Consider the following 19,743-nt stretch of genomic DNA (forward strand, 5'->3'; position numbering starts at 1 on the left):
AAAGCACATGGGGAGTGGAGGGAGGGGCAGAGGGAGAGAGAGAAAGAGAGAATCTTAAGCAGGTTCCACACCCAGCAGAGCCCATCAAGGGACTTGATTTCATGACTCTGAGATCATGACCTGAGCCAAAATCAAGAGTTGGACACTTAACTGCCTGAGCCACCCATGTGCCCCAACCTGTTTCTTTCTTTACCCCTTGATATTTTCACATTTCTTCTCTATCTTCCCTTCTCTCCTCAGGCACTGCCAAGGCTTCCAAAGCCTCTCCTCCATGGTCTATAACTATAACATGCGCATGAGATACCTTATTGTCTTGAATTCTCAAGCTTTGAGAATTCTATTTTTTCTTTTTTTTTTTTTTTAAGATTTATTTATTTATTTGAGAGAAAGGGAATGCGTGCAAGTAGGGGGAGAGGCAGAGGGAGAGAGTCTTTAAGCACACTTCCCACAGAGCACAGAGTCCCACGCAGGGCTCGATCTCATGACCCATGAGATCATGACCTGAGTTGAAACCAAAAGTAGGAGCCTTAACTGGCTCAGCTGCCGAGGCACCCCTGAGTTTTCTGTTTTTTTCTAGTTTGATTTGATAGCAGTATTCAAAGGTTCAGAATTTTTAAAACATGGCAAGTAGTTACTACTTAGAAATTCTCTTTGGGGTGGAGGTGTCACTGTTTTCATTTGCAAAATTCACTGAAAAAATACTGTCCAAGTAATGTTTTCAATCAGAAGAATACCCAAATGTCATTCGTGTGTTCTTATTTCAATCCAACTTGTATTTCTTTGGCCTTGAGTCTCAGCTCCATGTCACAAGAGACCATTGATGAATACATAAATAAAAGCTAGTTCATAGTAAACCATAGGGCAGCAACAATATACCCGGCTGGGATGTAGAGAGAGAGAAGTCACGAACAGTACAAGGATGTTGCTGCATGTCGGTACCGTCATATACCTCAACAGGCTAAAACCAGCAGAAAGGATTTTGAGTTTCCTTTGGTACCTGTTGGTACTTTCCCTGGCCTTGGTCATGGGTTGTTAGTTATACCCAGATCACCGCCTCCATCTTGTTAGGAAACCAGTCTTAAGCTGTACTACTATAAAAACATGTTCCAACATTTTTATTATCTTTTAAAATTCTTGCTTTCTTCTTTACTACTACTGTTGTCATCATAGTGGTAGTAGAAGAATCCTCTATTTCCATATAATATAAAATGGTTATCAAGCACCATCACAATAATGCTACCATTTTATCTCCAAACTCTGCTTAGATGGGTTGGCCAGAGAGTAGTATCTTCACTTTACAAATGAAAACTTTGAAACAGGTACATATGTGCTTATTATGTCAGTCCTGAAAAGTGGAGGAGCCACTTCACTATAAACTACTTAAAGAATCATGTCTTATTCACATTTATCTTACTTCTTATAACTCCCAGTTCTAAGCCAAGTACCTCTTGTTGATTGAATAAAAGAATAAATTGTTGAAATTTGATGTTTGTCTGAGTTACTAATTTGTTTAAAGATTTATTTTATTATTATTATAATTTTCTTTGAGAGAGACAGAGAGCACAAGCAGTAGGGGCAGAGGGAGAGAGACTCTCAAGCAGACTCCATGCTGAGCGCAGAGCCTGACATCGTGGGGCTTGATCCTATGACCCCGAGACCACAACCTGAGCCAAAACCAAGAGTCAGATGCCCAACTGACTGCGCTACCCGCGTGCCCCCGAATTACTAATTTTGATACTATTTCCTGCCTTCCATGCCTCCTTTGTCAAACTTTCTACTCTCCATCAGTGTTTGTCTAAGATAAGGCACATCGTCTGCAATGACTCGGATTAGGGACTGCCTCATCCTGCAATTTCCACACAGGATAGTCCTCAAAAATCCTCTATCTTTATAGTTTCATTTCTATTCTCTCGAACCTCTGCTTCCATTTGCAACTGACATCTCTCTATTTTATATAATAGTCTGTTGTTCATCACAGAAGCCTCATTTCACTGTGTGCATTATTCCAGTTTGATAGCTCCTTTTCAGCTGAGTAATCTTCCAGTATGTAACCTGATATTTGGTTAACTTCAGTAACTCTTTGCATTCTCAGAGTTACTACTTAGGCCTTAAGGTATTCATTTAGAATTAAGATTCTTGGGGTTAAATTTATTAGGTTTAGAGTGATCCTTCTCTTATGCTAGCAGTGCCGTTAGATGGAATTAGGTTATCAACCCATTTACTGTGGAACGTATATCATAAAACACATTTATTCTGAAAGCAGTGTAAATGCAGTTCTGTAATTAGGCATCTATTCATAGGTTCATTAATACAATAAATGTTTATCATCATTACAGTGTGCTTAGCACTGTCTTAGGTACTTGGAATTTAAAAATGAGTAAGATAGTCTTTTCCATCATAGACCCTTACTTACTCACTGTGATTCTAACCCATCTCCTAACACCTAGACAAGTGACTCAGAGTTCAGAAGTTTGTGATAAGAAACAGAGAACTAGTTCATTTCATGTTGTGTTTCTCAGAGGAACATACAGATGGCTTGATGCCTTCACAAGTATTCCAGAAATTTAATAACAAACAGAAAAATAAGCCTTTTTATTGAGAAAACTTCCTAGCACTAAGACTCATTTGTAAAAAAAAAAAAAATGCAGGTTTTTTTTTTCATCAAATACATCTGACCAGTCAGCCAGAATTGTTATTCTTGAACTAGATTAAGAAGTAGATGTGAAATGTGAAATCATCTGAGACACCGCAGACACGTTTCTGTTGACTTTTGATTTGAAACTCATCCACTTTCCTTTAGTATATAAAGTGTTCAGTTATTCTGTTATTAATTAAAAAATTCAGTTGAACACTTATTACATGATAAGTATTTTGCTAGGGGCTGCAAGAAGGTAGTCAAAGATACATAGTTTTTGTTCTCAAGAAACTTGCTATTCACAAGAAGAGACAAGACTTGTCTTTAAAATGCTACCGTAAACCACATCAGTTGGCTCATTTAGGCTTATTTTTAACCCAAAAAGAGAGCCATGAGATATCAAGGCTGCAAGTTACCTTAGAGATAAACCACTCCGAAGTAGTTTATTGTATGGACAAAGAAGGGGAGGGTCAAAAAGGTTGAAGGATTAATGTCGTGCCCCAGAGAATAACAGGCAGAGGTGGGTCTAAAATCCATTTCTAAGATTTGTGGTTGCTGTTCTTCCCTGTGCTGTACATGACTGCCCCTGCTAAAGGAGTCAACTCAAAGTACAGTGAATGGCATTGCCCAAATCTGCCCTTGCCGGAAGGCAGGCTTTGTTAATGTGTGTGTGTGTGAATGTGAGTATGTGCAGAAGGGCAGTGCAGGGCAAGCTAGTCCTCTCTGAGACAGATCTGCTCTGTCTGACATGGTTAAAGGTTAAAGAGGCAATTTCTGACTTTCAAACTTTGAATGTTTAGCATTCAAAGGACATTTCTTGTTGTATGCCAAATAGTCTCAACAAATGGTGGTTGAACAGAATCAAGTACTTCATCCTTATTTAATTAGTGTGCCTTGCTAAAATTAAATGAAGCTCTTAGATGAGAGATCATGCAAATTAGCTTCTGCACTATTTTCTAATCCAACGGCATTGGAGTAGAAAGAGCAAGAGCTTTGGAGCTAGACCTTCCCTGAGTTGGTATCATGCTTGCCATGCATTAGCTGTGAGACTTACATAAGTCCTTTTGCCTTTTTGAACCTTAGCTTCTTCCTCTGTTAAATGGAAATAATAAGGACTTCTTTGGCTAGATTGTTATAATGTGTAGCAACTATTTTTTTAAGATTTATTTATTTACTTTTTGAGGGAGCAGTGCACAGAGGGAGAGGGAGAGAGAATCTCAAGCTGACTCCATGCTGAGTGGAGAGCTCAACATGGGGCCCCCAACACAGGCCCAGTCTCACAACCCTGAGATCATGACCTGAGCCAAAACCAAGAGTCAGACATTCAACCCACAGAGCCACCCAGGCCTCCCAATGTGTAGCAGTTATGATAGTGCATCTCTGTGCCAATCTCTGAGCTAGGTGTTTTCCATACATTATTTCTCTATTGATGCATAATGTAAGTAAGGCGTATAGTAGAGTGCTTGGCACTGAACAGTAGTGGTACTCTACCTTATTACTACTTACCTAATCTTCTCTTAAAGAATTGTCATTATTCCTACATTTTCTTTGAAAATCAGAATCTTATTTATTAAAGCCTAAAGCAGATTTACAAATCCAACAAATGCAACCAATCCATTGACTGTTGCTGGAAGTGGGCACATAACTATGAAGCCAGCCTGTGATTTCACTGATAAGCCTTGGATATCCCTTCCTTTCCTGTGAGAACCTCGGGTAGTGTCTACATTTTAATCCATTATTGCATTCCCAGCACCTGGAAGCTGGTGGGCGTTTGGAAAATATACACAAGTGTGAATTGAAAGTTTTATCGTTTGACTATCTGAGCACCATCCTTGGACCTAAAAAGTCCAGGGTCTGCTTGAGTAATATTCTGATTACCTGGGCCTGGCAGCCTTGAAATCAAAGCACAATTGCCAAAGGTGGCAATCCATGTGTTTACCAGGGTAAACAGTCCAAACTCAGAATACCAAATTCAAGCATCTCAAAATGAGAAGTGAAAGATAATACAGAGCACCTAATATCTAATATTTCCTAAACCCAATTTCATGTATTCTCTTAGGGTTTTTATTCGGTGTTAGTAAGCTTAGGTAAGGCAAGGCTGGGATCAATAAAAGGGACTCATTCAAAAGAACAGTATCTGTTTCCTTGAAGAACATCTGATTCTGCATCATGGAGTCACTATTTACATGGAGACATATCCTAGATTCAACTTTATGTAGATTCAAAACTTTCACATAGGACACTTTTTATTTCCATCTAAATTAGGGACAAGTTTTGCTGGAGGAAAAACAAAAAGTTTCCTCTCTAGAATCATACTTTTTTTTTTTTTACCTGTGATGACAAAGCTAGTCAATATTTGATAAATGAACATGTTAATTCAAATTTAGAGTAGCTCTTGTGTCTTCTTGCCACAATGTATTTTTTGAGCTGAAGTGTTACTTCCTCTTGACATTTATTTGGAGGTGATTCTTTATCATAGAACAGAACACTTTGCTTATAGAATTACTACTAAACTTCCTGATTAACTGTGTGAATCTCTGTTCTTATTCTCTTATGTGAGGCTTTCCAGTGGGGAAGGATTCTTCTCTTTAAGGCAATAGCCCCAGCAGGACTGTTACAATACACTGATTGAAGTCCTTCTGTTTGCAAGTGATTTAAAAAAGAACAAACTCAATAAGCTTAGACAGAGAGGGGGCAATTTGTCTTATAGACCAAACGGAGGGGATTAGAGCTGTGACTCAGGAACAGGAACCAGGCATTTGGGTGCCATCAAACACCTAGCCTCCCATCTCTTCTCTCCACTTGGCAGTTTGATTTCACTAACTAGATACAGATTTGTCCGTGAATACAGGAACTTGTCTCTCATAGTTCCCAAGTTATACCTTTTGAACTTTCTACCCTAAGAGAAAGTTGTTTGCTCCTCACTGGGATCCCACAGTGAAAGAGGGGGGAGGTGGGGGAAAGAAGGTTTTTGATTCCCTTAGCCTTGCGTAGGTGCTCTCCCTTCAGAAGCCAGAATGCAGGTTCAGGTAAGAATACAGCAATTCCTATGAGAATTTTAATGTTGAAACTTGGGAAAGGATAGTAGTACTGACCAGACAAATATAACACCCAGTGTAATATATTACTGTTAATGAAATAAGTTTTACAGATTTACTGTCTTTATAAATTAGGTCAGATTTAAAATGACTCGTTTATTGATAACCTCTTCACTTGCTTGCATCCCAACATGGCTCCCTTGAGTGGGAGAGAAAAGTAGTATATAAATCAGGACTTTATTGACCTGGGCTCTAGTTTCACATGTACCAAGTACATGTCTATTTTCATTCACCCCAGTGCCTAGCAGAGAGGAGCGTTCAATCAATGTTTGCTGAATTAATTATAAATCCAAGGCTATGCTTCAGCCTTTGGTGAGCAGTTTTTCCTGATAGCTGTGGAATTTAGTAATTGTTTTAGAGATTAAGAATTATTATTTTCATACTAATTTCCTTTTCTTCCAAAATTTAACCATTGGCATGTATTTTAGTAAGGAAGAAAGCAAGTAGGGAGAAAATATAAAGGGTCCAATTCCATCTACATTGTACATGCGTACAGTGAGGCTGCAAATATTTCTATCAGTAATGACACAATTAAAAATGGGCAAATAAAGTCACATGATGATACAAATGAAATTTGCAGAGATGATGCTCAAAAATAACAAACACTGGGAAGTTCTACATATTGTCATTTTAAAAGTGTGTAAGTCGTAGCTCTGTTTCCCCTTCAGTAGCACATGCTTGCCATATTTATTTTCTTTTTAATCACTATTGTTTTTTGTGAAATACCATTTTCTTCAATCTTCAAATGTCTGCTTTCACTTTATACATTCTTATAAGATGCTTTTATGAATAATAGAACAAAGAAAAGTCTGCAAAGTCTGCACATAATTTGTATTATTTTTGTCTTTTTTCTTTTTGGTCAGAATCTGGGTATAGCCACAGGAATGTGGCATACTTCTGAATGTCATCCAATATGCTAGTTTTACAAAGATCAAATAGCAAGTAAGAAAAGCTGAGTAAATAGAGCAGAAATATGATATAATTGCATTAGCTTCTACAAGTGGAGTCATTTACAGAGCTGAAATTAATGTATAGAAAAAATAGGACATTTTCCCCAAATTATGTACTGTCCTAAAGTTCAAATGTTTACACTAAGAATTTTGCTTGCCACAACATATTGTTTCAGTTAACTGGTCCTGAAGAAGTGCTTATTCTTGAAGTTTTGTAGAAGAGCAGAATGGAGGCCTCTTCCCTATCAGATAATTGAGAGAAAGAATCCTTGAGCCATATGGGTCAGAGAAAAATCAAAACACATGAGAGGCAACAGGGAGGAACATACCATGGAAGAAATGGATCTGAGTGCTAGGCAGAACTTGATGAATGCTAACTATACTGCTAACTGCTTGTGTGGTCCAAGAATGTTCTTTGTATGACTTGATTCCTTGAGACTTGTTTTATGACCCAGACTACGATCCTGTTTGGCAAATGTTTCATATGCACTTTAAAAGAATGTATTATGCTGATGTTGGAGGAATATTCTACAAATGCTGATTGAGTCAAGTTGGTAGATAGTGTTCAAGTTTTTGTTATGTATTTTGAAGCTCTGTTATTACTGCATTATCACTTAGGATTGTTATGCCCTCTATATGAGTTTGTACTTTTGTCATTATATTATCTTCCTTATTGCTGGTAATATTCTTTGCTCTGAAATCTGCTTTTTCTGATATTAATATGGCCACCCCAGCCTTTTTTTTCCCCCCAGTGTTAGTATGGTATACCTTTCACCATTCTTTTAATGTTAACCTTGATGTGTCTTTAGACTTTAAGTATCTTTTATATAAAAAGCATATAGCTGGATTTTGCTTTTATAGCCACTCTGATAATCTCTGTATTTTAACTGAAGTATATAGAACTTTTACATTTAGTGTAATTACTGATTATGATTAAGTTTAAGTCTAATTATCTTGGTACCGTTCTTTTTTCTCTTTTTCCACCTGTTTTGAGAATTAATGAATAATTGTTTTAACTCTATTTTATCTCCTTTGTTGACATATCAGCTAAAACTCTTTTTGTTGTTGTTTTAGTGGTTGCTTTAGGGTTTATAGAATATGTCTTTAATTCATTTCAGTCTAATATTATCATCAAGTAGCATTATTCTACTTCATCTATAACATTAGAATCTTACAAAGTATAGTTCCATTTCCTTCCTCTGGCTTTTGTAGTATTGCCATACATTTTATGTGTATGCATGTATATATTACATTTGTATGTACATAAAATAAACTCCATGATACATTGTTAGTATTTTGGGTTAACCAGTCAATTATGTTTTAAAGAGGTTAAATAATAAGAAAAAAACTTACGTATCTGTCCACATAGTTACCATTCCCAATGCACTTCTTTTTTGAAGTTCCAGGCTTCCATTTCATTTTCCTTCTGCCTGGAGGATTTTTTTTTTTTTTTAACTATTCTTATAGTATGGATCAGCTGCTAATGAATTCTTTCAGCTTTCTTATGTTGGAAAATATCTTTATTTGGCCTTTGTTTTTGGTAGATATTTTCTCTGTAAGAGAATTCTGAGTTGACTCTTGTACTTTAAAGATGTTGCTCCACTTTTTTTTTTACTTGTATTCTTTCTGATGAAAGGTCCATAGTCATTTTTCTTTGTTCTTTCTACATAATGTGTCTTTTTTGGCATAAAAAATTTCTCTTTTTTACTGGTATGGGAGCTATTTGATTATTTTATATCTTGGTGTATTTCTCTTCATGTTTCTCGTGCTTGTAGCACATTGAGATTCCTAAATCTGTGGGTTTATAGTTTTCAATAAAATTTGGAAAGTTATTGGCCATGATTTCTTCAAATATTTTTTTTTCTTTTCCTCCCTCCTTTTTTTTGAGAGACTTCAGTTACACATATATTAGGTCACTTAGAATTGTCCCACAACTCACTGGTTTCCTTCTCATTTTTTAAACCTTTTTTTCTCTCTGTTTTTTTTTTTTTTTTAGATAGTTTCTGTTGCTATATATACATATCCATTAATTTTTCTTCTGCAGTGCTTAATCCACTGTTAATTTTATCAAGTGTATTTTTCATCTCACACGTTGTTTTCATCTTCAGATGTTCAATTTGGGTCTTTTTAAAAATATCTTCTATGTCTCTAACTTTTTTTTACCATTTGGAATGCAGTTATGTTACAGGTACTGCTTTAATTTTTTATTCTGTCAATTCTAACATTTAATCAGTTCTGAGTTGGTTTTTGATTGGTTAATTTTTCTGTTCAGTGTGGGTCATATTTTCCTACTTCTTTGTATGCTTGGTAGCCTTTGACTGAATGCCAGACATTGTGAATTGTACCTTTTTGGGGCCAGATAATTTTGTATTCCTGGAAATATTGAGCTGCATTATGGGATGCAGTTCAACTATCTGATCCTTTAAAGTCTTGCTTTTAATGTTTTTAGGTAGGACCAGAGCAACATTAGATCTAGGGCTAATTATGTCCCACTACTGAGGCAAGACCCTTCTAATTATGCTGCTCAGTGCCCTGTGAATTGTGAGGTTTTCCAGTGTGGCTTAAGAGAACAAGCACTATTCCCAAAACTTTGTAATTGCCAAGTACTGATCCCCCCAGTCCTTTCAAATGGTTCTTTCCCTGGCCTCTGGTAGTTTTGTCACACCTACATAGTCAGTACTCTGCTGAACACTTGAATTTTCTTTCTACATAGCTCTCTTCTCTCTAGTACCCTGTCCAAAAACTCTAGCATGCTGGTCTCCTTAGATTCTCAGTTCCATCTCTTCAACTGATAGAGTCTGCATTCTCCTTCTGAGTTCCTTCTCCTTGCCTGGTGGCCTGGAAATTTCTAAAGGCAGTAAACTGGGGCAATTATAGGACTTACCTCGTTTGCTTCCCGTCTATTAAAGGTCAGTGTTCTCACTGTTCGATGTCCAGTGTCTGGGACACCAGTAATTTTTAGTTTGTCTGATTTTATTTCCTTTAGATTTTTTGAGGTTGGAGGTGAAATCTGATTTTTACTATTCCATCCATCTTGCATGGAAATGAAAGTCCTTTCGTATACTCGTAAAGCTACACACTACATATCATATGTGCCCTTGCAAATGCCATGTTGCTGGGCTATCAGATATAATTTCAGTTCAACCAATTATATGCAGTCAACCAAGTCTTGGGAGATAGAAATGAGTTGGAAGCTTTCCTTCTTTTAGATATGATATTTTTTTCGGGGAAGCACACTGGTTTTAGAGATGTGTTGGGCTTTCTGAACTGTGTTATCAGAATTTCCATGGTTTTGGAAATAGCTTTAGTAGTGTCAGGAGGCAAAGCTGAGGGCATTCCACTTTTTACCTGTGCTGATCTAGGAGTTGTATCATGTACTTGGAGCTAACAGTTTTAGTGGCAATCTCCTGGTTCCTGCAGTGTAGCCAAGATTGTGTGCTGTTGGAGACAACAGTTCTGGTGGTATGTTCTTGTGGCAGAGGAAAGCTCATCCATCAGCTTTGGAATCACAAGAGTTTGATTCAGTTCAGGATAAAGTGAATCTATGATATGGTGATTGTTTTGCTTATTCAGAGAGACATGACAATGTATAGAGACCACCTGAAAATAGGCTTATAAGGGTGACTGGAGAAACTATCAGATCACAGCAAACAAAAATTTAAAAAAAGAAAGCTTTTATTAAAGTCAGAGTATGGCTATATTGGATATCCTTAAGCATTCATTTCCCACCTTAAAAAAAATGTCCTGGGGCACACGGGTGGCTCATTCAGTTGAGTGTGCAACTCTTGGTTTTGGCTTAGGCCATGATCTCATGGATTGTGGGATCAAGCCCTGCAATGGGCTCCATGCTCAGCAGGGAGTCTGTTTGCGATTCTCTCCCTCTGCCCCCTCCTTCCACTCACGTGCACTCTCTCTCTCTTGCTTGCTTGCTTTCTTCAAATAAATCTTTTAATTCTTATTTTTTTAAGATTTTATTTATTTTATTATTTGTGAGAGAGAGAAAGAGCACAAGAGGAGGAGGGTCAGAGGGAGAAGCAGACTCCCCACTGAGTGAGAAGCTCCACATGGAACTTGGTCCTGGGACTCTGGGATCATGAGTTGAGCAGTGCTTAACTGACTGAGCTACCCGAGCATCCCACAAGTAAATCTTTCTTTTAAAAATGTCTTATAGGCAATATTTGCACTTTTTTAGTTTTACATGTCATATATACTTGGAATAAATTCAATGCCTATATATACAGGAATATCTTTCCAAAGATATTACCTGAAAACAGAATTTAAATTGCTTAAAATATGTCCAAATGATCTTTAAAATCAATACATGCTAATATAGAAGGTATATCTGCAAAAGACAGATACTTTTGATTTCAAAGGACTCTCTGCTTCCTCCATCTCTAATTTCATAACTTTGTGCCTGCAAAAGAATATAATGAAGACAGCATGGTGAATTACCTTCTCTAGGTTTAGCTAAAGAGTTTAAAGAAAGAAAATGCATATATGCATTTGCCAGGCTCTGATACGTGTTTTTTTTGTATTAACACATTTAATTATTACAGTAACCACTTGAGTAGGTTTTAACATTATTTTACATATGAGGAACTTGAAAGTCAAAAGTTCAAACATAATAAGAAATAAAACTAGAATTTGAGCCAAATCCATCCATATTAAAATCTTCTCTTCTTTCCACTTTGCTGTACTACAAGCATGGTTATAAACTTAACTGTGTTTCATCAGTGATGAACCATATATATTCATTGTATATCAAGGGGAAAATTTTTCAGCCACTGTCCATTCAAATGCATCTAATGATATGTAGCGTCTGGGTTCAATTTGCTCATCGCAAATAAAATGTCTCTATATTTTAGCAAAAGGTAATGTTAAAATGAGAAGAGACAGAAAATAGATAAATAATAAAATGTCCACTTATTCAGAATTATCTATTTTTCTGAAAAGAAAATGTTACCTTTAGTAGATTAGATTTTCCTCAGTCTTCAAAAGTTTTATGTTTCTGTGAAGGAAGATACTGATTTTTGTGTTTTTGTGAGGAGATGCAGGGTATTGTCAGTCTGTTCTATAAAAGAATGAGATTGTGTTATTCATCAGAGCAGTTTTAATAATAAATTGACTTTGAGATAAGAAAGAAAGGTGTTTTATATTGTTCCTGAATTATATTCATGCCACATAAGTAGTTACGATCCTCTCCTGATGAACTCAGTATAACATACTTGTAGCCATATCTCTTGCCGTCATAATAATTTGAACATTTATATGCTAAGAGATGCCTAAGACATGAATCTAACTTCTATTGGCGGCTGTAATCACTATTTTGGAATTGCTCCTTTATAATCATTTTGTTGGGGTAAATCACATGTTACATAATTATGATAATAAATTCGTTCTAATAATGTGATGACATATTTTGCGCCTCTAAAGTAAACAAAAAAGACCTATTAACTGGGTTAGACGAATAAATCAATTAGTTGGAAAACAGGAGTAAAAGAGCATACCATTTTAAAGTCATACAACTAGGTGGCACATGAAATATGCAATCAGGCAGAATAATGAACCAGAAAGCCCCAATGATGCCATAAAGTAATGGGAGTAGTAATCTTTTGCAATCAGAAGAGTCAAGTTCGAGTCCTTAGTGTCACTGTTAAGTATTTAAATGACTGTCATGCAGAAGAGGCAATAGACTTGTTCTGTGCTACCAGAATTAAGAAGTTGGTTCAGAATAATGAAGAACTATTTTATCTAACCAATGAAACCTCACCGAGTGAGTTGGCTCCCCACCTCAGCAGATGCTCTAGCAGAAGCTGCATGGCTGTCCATCATGCATGGTAAAAAAAAAAAACATTCCTCCAGTGATTGAGCATGGACCTGGAATTCTCTAGAGACCCTCTGATTTGGGGTGTTCTTACACCCTCATTGCATGTGTAGTTTCCAGGGTTCTGAGCCGGGTATACAAATGGGTTGAGTAAGGGGAGTAGGTCTGCTACCTGTCTGTATCATCCTACTTTCTTCTTGGAGATTCTGAGTTTTATGTCTGGTAAGAGATTCATATGATTTTCTACACTTAGGGCTTTCTGTCATTTTCCAGACATCTTTTGTAAATTCTTGGGTTATGCGGATGGTCATACTGTGTCCCCTATCACTGACTCTCACCCCTGATCTTTCAACCTCTATCTTAGCTCACTGTATTCCCCAGTTTCTACTTGTAACACACGCCCCCAAGAACTTGTCCACAATAAACGTTCTCAAGCTCAAAGGGTCCCTGCTTTTCAAATGTGAAACAAAAATACATGAAAAGAATATCTTACAGTAAGTTGGAGTGAAGGTTCTAGGGTTCCCTATTTGAAATAAGAAGTTTTTAGCATTAAAAACACTATAGAAAAGTAGGAAAATAGGGAAAACTACAAAGACAAAGATAAAACTCACTCATAATTCCACCACTCAAAAGGAAGTGGATTTTTGGTGTATAAACTTTGCATCTATATATGTATGTAAAACGAAGTTAGAATAAACCATATAGAGAGTTCTGCCTATTCCTTTTATTTATATACCATTATATTGTGATCATTTCTCCATACTATTATATTTATTTTAGAAATATATCCTTTAAATGGGTACTTGATACTGTAAAAGCTAAATAAGAGGGACGCCTGGGTGGCACAGCTGTTTAGCGTCTGCCTTCGGCTCAGGGCGTGATCCCAGAGTCCTGGGATTGAGCCCCACATCAGGCTACTCTGCTGGGAGCCTGCTTCTCCCTCTCCCACTCCCCCTGCCTGTGTTCCCTCTCTTGCTGGCTGTCTTTCTGTCAAATAAATAAATAAAATCTTTAAAAAAAAAAAAGCTAAATAAGAAATATGAATACATTAAGATCAACACATCAAGCTGTCATAACAATGACATTAGCCATTAAAATCCACCTCTGATCTCACAGTGGATCTCTGTCATCCTCCTGACTACAGTCAGCTTCTCACTTAGAATTTTTTACAGCAAGAGAATGCAGCAAACAGCCTCAGTCCATTCATCAGTAATATTTCTCACTATATATGATGATTCCAGTTTTTTAACGCAACATGCACACTTCTCTTCTGCCAAATAACAATACCTTACATTGGTGTGGTCCATTATTTTACGCAATCCTCACAAATTCCCTTGAATAGGCAGAGTGAGTGGTGCAATTTCTCCCTCAAAGGTGAGAAAAAGGAGGCTCAAAATAGTACACAAATTGTTCAGGGTCACCTTTTAACAGGGCTGGGCACCTCTTGCTGGAGATGGGTTTGAAAGTTCTTAAGGGGAACAGGTAAAGTTCAGAGCAGATAACTTTGTTTTCAAATCCCAGTGCTCTTCATATATTGCTCTGTGGTCTCTTGCACAGTAACTTGCACAGTTAACAACTGTTTATGGACAGAATTACTGGAATTAAATAAAATAATTGAATAAACAGAAACAAGTTTATTTAAAAAGCAAAACCAACAAATATTTATTTAAATATAATGACTCATCTGACTCTTAACCTAAGCATAGGTTTGCCCATTGTCCCCATTACTATTTACCTATTGGAAGAAGTTCCTCAGAGTAAAATGATTAATAAAATTGGCCTAAACCATTAAGAAAAGTGTTTTCCTGAGTATTCCAAAAATAGCAATAAGGAGCAATAGTAATAACAGTATTGACATTCCTTCACATTTGGATAATCATTTGCAGTTCACATAGTGATTACATTCTCTTCTTAGATCCATTACAGGCATCCTAGGAATTAATAGGAATGTTTATCCCTATTTTGTGGGTTAATAAACAGTGGATCTGAGAGTTTTACTTCTGCACCATGGGCGTAGACTTCTCATGCTACCCAGTGGATTTTTGTAATTGGCATATGGGTTAGACGGGGTATAGGTTAAGGTGCCAGACTGAGGGGGCCCTTGTTCAGTATGCTTAACAGTTACAGGTTTTTAAATAAGTTACCATGTACCAGACACCGTACTAAGTGCTTGAACAAAAGACTACGTGAAGTGACCAAACATAGATTTAACTTCTTTTTACAGACAAGGGAAAATAAGCTCAGCTCATTCTTCACTTTCACAGGGGAACGGCTTGAAAGTCTGGATCTTACTTAACATATCCTCATGAAGCTATTCCCACAGAGCTGTCCTGTTTAAACAGATGGCCCTGCTCTCCTACAGCTTGAAGAATTTTTCAGACAGTATGAATTTCTGTGATGGGCTTGGCCAAGTCCTTCCATGTGGCCTCTGCCTTAAAGCCATCTTTCTAACATCCTACTTTGTTAAGCCAGTCCCCTCTCTGGGTGATGTTTTCTCCCTCTGATGTGCCCTCATTCGCCCCCCTCTTGCTGCCTGGCTTATAAGAATGAAAAGAAGTACCTGGGGTTTGACCCTCTCTGCCCTCCACAGTGCATCCTATCCTGGAAAGATCATTATGTACCAGAGTTTGCATCTCGAATCAACAGTTCATCCAGGGTCTCTTGTGAACCTAGGCAAGTCACTTCACCACCCTGATCTTCAATATCCTCAGGTGTAAGATGGGGATAAAATGTTGGGAGGTTACAATGAGCTAATACGGGGAAAGGGTCTGATGTATAACAAACACTCAGTAAGGTGGCTGTTGTTGCTTCATACTTTTATTCTGAGTCGTAATCCATAAGTCTCTTTTCTATACTCTTCTAACTGCCCCATACCCCCTCCTATAAGATTTCTGACAGAAACAGCACTGTGATTTATAATGGCCATCAGAGACTGTCTGGAGAATTTAGATGTACCTCATTCTTTAAACAAATCAAATTCAGGACAAAACACAGGGAGTAGAAATCTTTTAATAGCAATTTGTTTTACTCAACTAAAAATAGATTTTTTTAAAATTATCAATGACTTTTTAGGAATACTACTTCTCAAAGAAAGAAAAACCTGTATTTCATATCTTTGAATGACTCTGGTGATCACACTTGAAGCTAGGATGTTGTGAAAACCAACATTATTCCTTTGTGACAATGGCAAGAAATTTAACTCATTCTGGGTTGATTTTCTCATTAATAAATAAAGGAAGCATGAAAGGTAGATGATGATAGAGGTTCTGCTTAAACCTCTTAAGTCCTGTGATCATTGATTTACTTTTTTGTCTTCCCATTAGATTGCCTTGCTTTTCCTCTTATGCCAGAGCCCCAGTACCTAGAACAGTGAATCCTTCTCACTTGGAAGATACTTAATGTTCTTTGGATGAAATAACATTTTATAGTTGAGAAAATCAAGACACAGAAAGGCCAGAATCTTCTCATTAATACATGATGGAGACAAACCAGGTTCCCAGTTTTCCAGCTCTTTCTTCAACATTCTTTTCACTGTGTTGCTGCTTCTGAAAAAAAAGTAGCCTCAAATAGAAGGTTAAAAAGAACTTACATAAAAATCTGAGCTCTAAGCCCATGGGGCCGCAACAAAGAAAACCAGTGATTTGGTGAGGTCAAGTAAATAGGCTACTTTCGAATCCACTTAGATGTGTCTTATCCTTGTGCCTCCCATTTGATTGTACATACTGAGCTTTGTCATACCTGTTTACCCCAGACCTGCAATGAGTCATCCAAAACGTAAGAATCAGATGACTCCTTCCTGTTTTTGTCTCCCTTGTTTCCATTTCTCAGAGGTAATAGTTTTCAATTGGATTTGCTATTCCTGGGCAAAAATCACTAGCCTTCAAGATGGAGTCAAGATAAAGTAAAGGGTTCTTTCCATGTATTAGCACAGCAATAAAACAAATTTATGTACTCAGAGTGGTGACAATAAAGGCACTTACTCATTGCTTTGGCACTGTTTTCAGAAATTTGCATTGTGCATTTTGTTTATCTCATATACCCTTTCCATAAGATAAAATAAATTACAAACACCTACTGTGGGATGTTCATCACTTACTAGGAGGCATTTAACATACTGTTTTTGAATGAAAATGTTCTTGGCATTGTGGCGAGTGAAAGAGAAAGAAAAAAATGTGTATATGTGTCATACCTCCTGTCCTTAGCTTTTAATCAAGTTGGGCAGATTGGTCTAGTATCCAAGCAAAAATTAGAAAAACAGTTATTTCTTTAACACTTTTGTACTAGACACTGTGCTAAGCATTATATGTGAGTATGGGTGTGAGTATGGGTGTGTGTGTGTGTGTGTGTGTGTGTGTGTGTGTGTGTATGTGTGTGTGACTCTTCGCAGGAATACTGTGAGGTTTCCTAGATGGTCAAATAGAGGCAGAGCCAGAATTCAATTCTAGTCTGCTTAGCTCTTCCAGCTCCATCACTTGGCATTTCAGCCAACTGAGATCAGTAAGGAATGTAGAGGACAGCAAAATGGCACAGAAATTGTCAGAAAAGACTTGGTAGGAGAAAATCAAACAGGAGTTAGACTTTGAAAAGTGAGACTGGGATCAGATGGGCAGAGAGGAGGAGGGAATTCCAGACAGGTCAGTGGGAGCTTCAGCTTCAAGACCTATTGGAAAATTGACCTCATGCTCTATCCTCATCATCTTTTGTCATTGTACCTCTGTTTTTTGTTTTGTTTTGATTTGATTTTTACCAGGTGTTTCCATTCAATAGCTGAGCAATTATCCTTCCATTATTATATAATGCCTAGAATGTGAATTTTAAGCCATCCTTCTGTTGTATAATCTTACTTGGGGAAATTATATTTTCTAGGAAAATCATCTTATACTAGAACTCAAAAGTGTCTCAAATTAATAAATAAAAAGTATGTCAGTGATTGCAATCCATTGCATTAAAACCACCATTAATTATTGGGCAAACAGGGCTTCTTTAAGCAGAAGGGACAGTGTTACTGCTGCAGAAGTTTCTTTCATTGGCCAGTAGAGGCCTGCCATGTGGCATAGTGGAAACAGGTGTACTTTTCTGTAAAAGAAACCAGACTGCCTGAAATCTACTTCCTGCTTTATATTATGTACTCCATTTCAATATCCTTGAAGAAGTTTCCTTACTTGGTAAACCATTCTGTATACCTGCAAAGTGTCAGAGTTGCACTAAACTAGCATTTTGTAAGAGGTGCTCTTCAAAATCACTTGTCACAAATGTTTGTGACACAATTGGGTATTATATATCCTTCTTATAGGTTCACAATGCAGATGATTATTTTAAAGGCTCTGAAAGGCCCTGTAGCAAACAGTGTTTAATCCAGCTTTTGAATAGTTATTTAGTGACAGAACACACTCTAGGAAATGTGCTGCTGTGTACTCTACGTTGAGCAGAAATCCCTACCAGTTCTGAGAAAATTCAGTTTGCTTTTAAATATGATTTATAGGCTGTGTCTATCATATTCCCAAAGGCCCTGTTATAATATACTGTCTGCCTTTTTCTTCTTCTCAAATTTTTTTTTTGCAAATCTAAGTGTTTTCTAGAACTCCAAAGGCAGTGAGGTAGGGAGAAGAGGAGGTGTAATGTCTTTGGTTCACTTGCTGAGTAACCAGTTTGAGAGGTGAGTTAAGGATGTAGCTATCAACCCTACTGAGGGCCTCAGATTACAATCTGAACTGAATCGTCAGCACAATCATAGTAATATAACCTCAGATGTAGCGGAGTTCATAGTCTCAAGATCAAATAATAGTTAGCAATGGTTCATTAATTATTCTATAATGAGGGATCTGTGTCAGAAGCTATGCTAGTTACTGGTAATGCCATAGTCATTAAGACGAGTCCCTGCCCTCTAGGAGCTCACAAGACAGTGGGGGAAACACAATCAACTGCACAATTATGACAGTTATGTAAATTCCTTGGATTAGAGTATGTATGAAGTGCAATGACAACTTGACATGAAATTCCTTGTAAACTACGACTAGAACATGTTTAGTCCAATCCCTTTCCTCAATCCAGTCAATTCAGAAGAAAATTAATTGTTCTTGTGTTTGTGACCAATTGCCATCTTTCTTGGCCAGCACAATGATGATGATGATGAAGGGGAGACGCTATGAGACATTATGACAAATGGAGCTATTTTATTTAATTCTTGTGGAAAGATAGTCAATCCTCTCAAAACAAGTAGATAACACACTAATAAAGCAAACAGTCTTTCATTTACATCACTTTTTAAAAAGATTTTTTTTCAGTAGTTCCCTCAGTAAATAAAGGTCCAGAAGCACAAGTAGCAGGCTTCTTTCCTTACTTCCCCTAATATTACCTGCTGAAGAGCAGAATTTCCCCCAAGGGATTCTGGCTCATCCTGTCAGGTTAAAAAAAGAGAACTAAGTTCCTGGAGCACAACATCCTCAATGTACAAGTAACAACCTTGAGAAGCAATGAGCAGAAGAATGGCTCAAGCAGGGACACCCAGATGTTGAGGAGAGAGTTTGGACTGAGACCGAGATCTTCTGAACCCCCATTCCAGGGTCTTAAGACACAAATGTTTACAGTTTTCACCTGTTGAACCTTATATTTTGTTAAAATAAATGATTGGGCAGAAGTTTAAAAAAAAGAATTGCGAACTAACACCTGAACTTGTCACAAGAGGACAATTGTATATCTTAACTTTACCATAACTGACATGGACATATCTGCCAATGGTTTTATCATAGAAAACCCCTAACCATGCAGATAATTAGGACTGTCTTACTAATTTCCAAGAATATGCTGGAACAAGTCCATGGTGAGCAATCAACAAATTCTGGCCAACAGACCAAATATCTGCTGTTTGATAAATTAAGTCAAAACAGTGAATCATGTCACTGTCAGTTTTCTCTGTGTTTCAAGAATCCAAATGCTAAGGAGATGGTAAAATGCTTGAGAGTAATATTGAAAGGGGGATCAAGATAAGATAAGTATTAATTTAAACAGTAGCTTTGCACCATGCCAAGCACTTGGTAAACAATCTCATTTAATCCTCACAGTGATTCTATAATATAGATAAGCTTTCATTTTTGATCAGATGAATCTTGACTCAAGCTGAACAATCTTTCTAGACTTTAATTTCCTCTTTTATAAAACAAGGATAATAATAAAAACCCACCTCCTTGTAGAGTTCTTGTGAGAACTTGAAATAATGGCTATGAACTGCTTAGCAGA

At 37.1% G+C, this 19,743-nt stretch overlaps 1 protein-coding gene across 9 annotated transcripts in view; it reads left to right on the forward strand.

The window, feature by feature from the left end:
• DLG2 (discs large MAGUK scaffold protein 2) overlaps positions 1-19,743 on the forward strand; it is a 1,159,208-nt gene that overhangs the window by 1,055,425 nt on the left and 84,040 nt on the right. The gene's annotated exons all lie outside the window — the stretch shown is intronic.

Source organism: Ursus maritimus, unplaced genomic scaffold, assembly GCF_017311325.1.
Source record: "Ursus maritimus isolate PB19 unplaced genomic scaffold, ASM1731132v1 scaffold_16, whole genome shotgun sequence".
In the NCBI taxonomy this organism is placed as follows: Eukaryota; Metazoa; Chordata; class Mammalia; order Carnivora; family Ursidae; genus Ursus; species Ursus maritimus.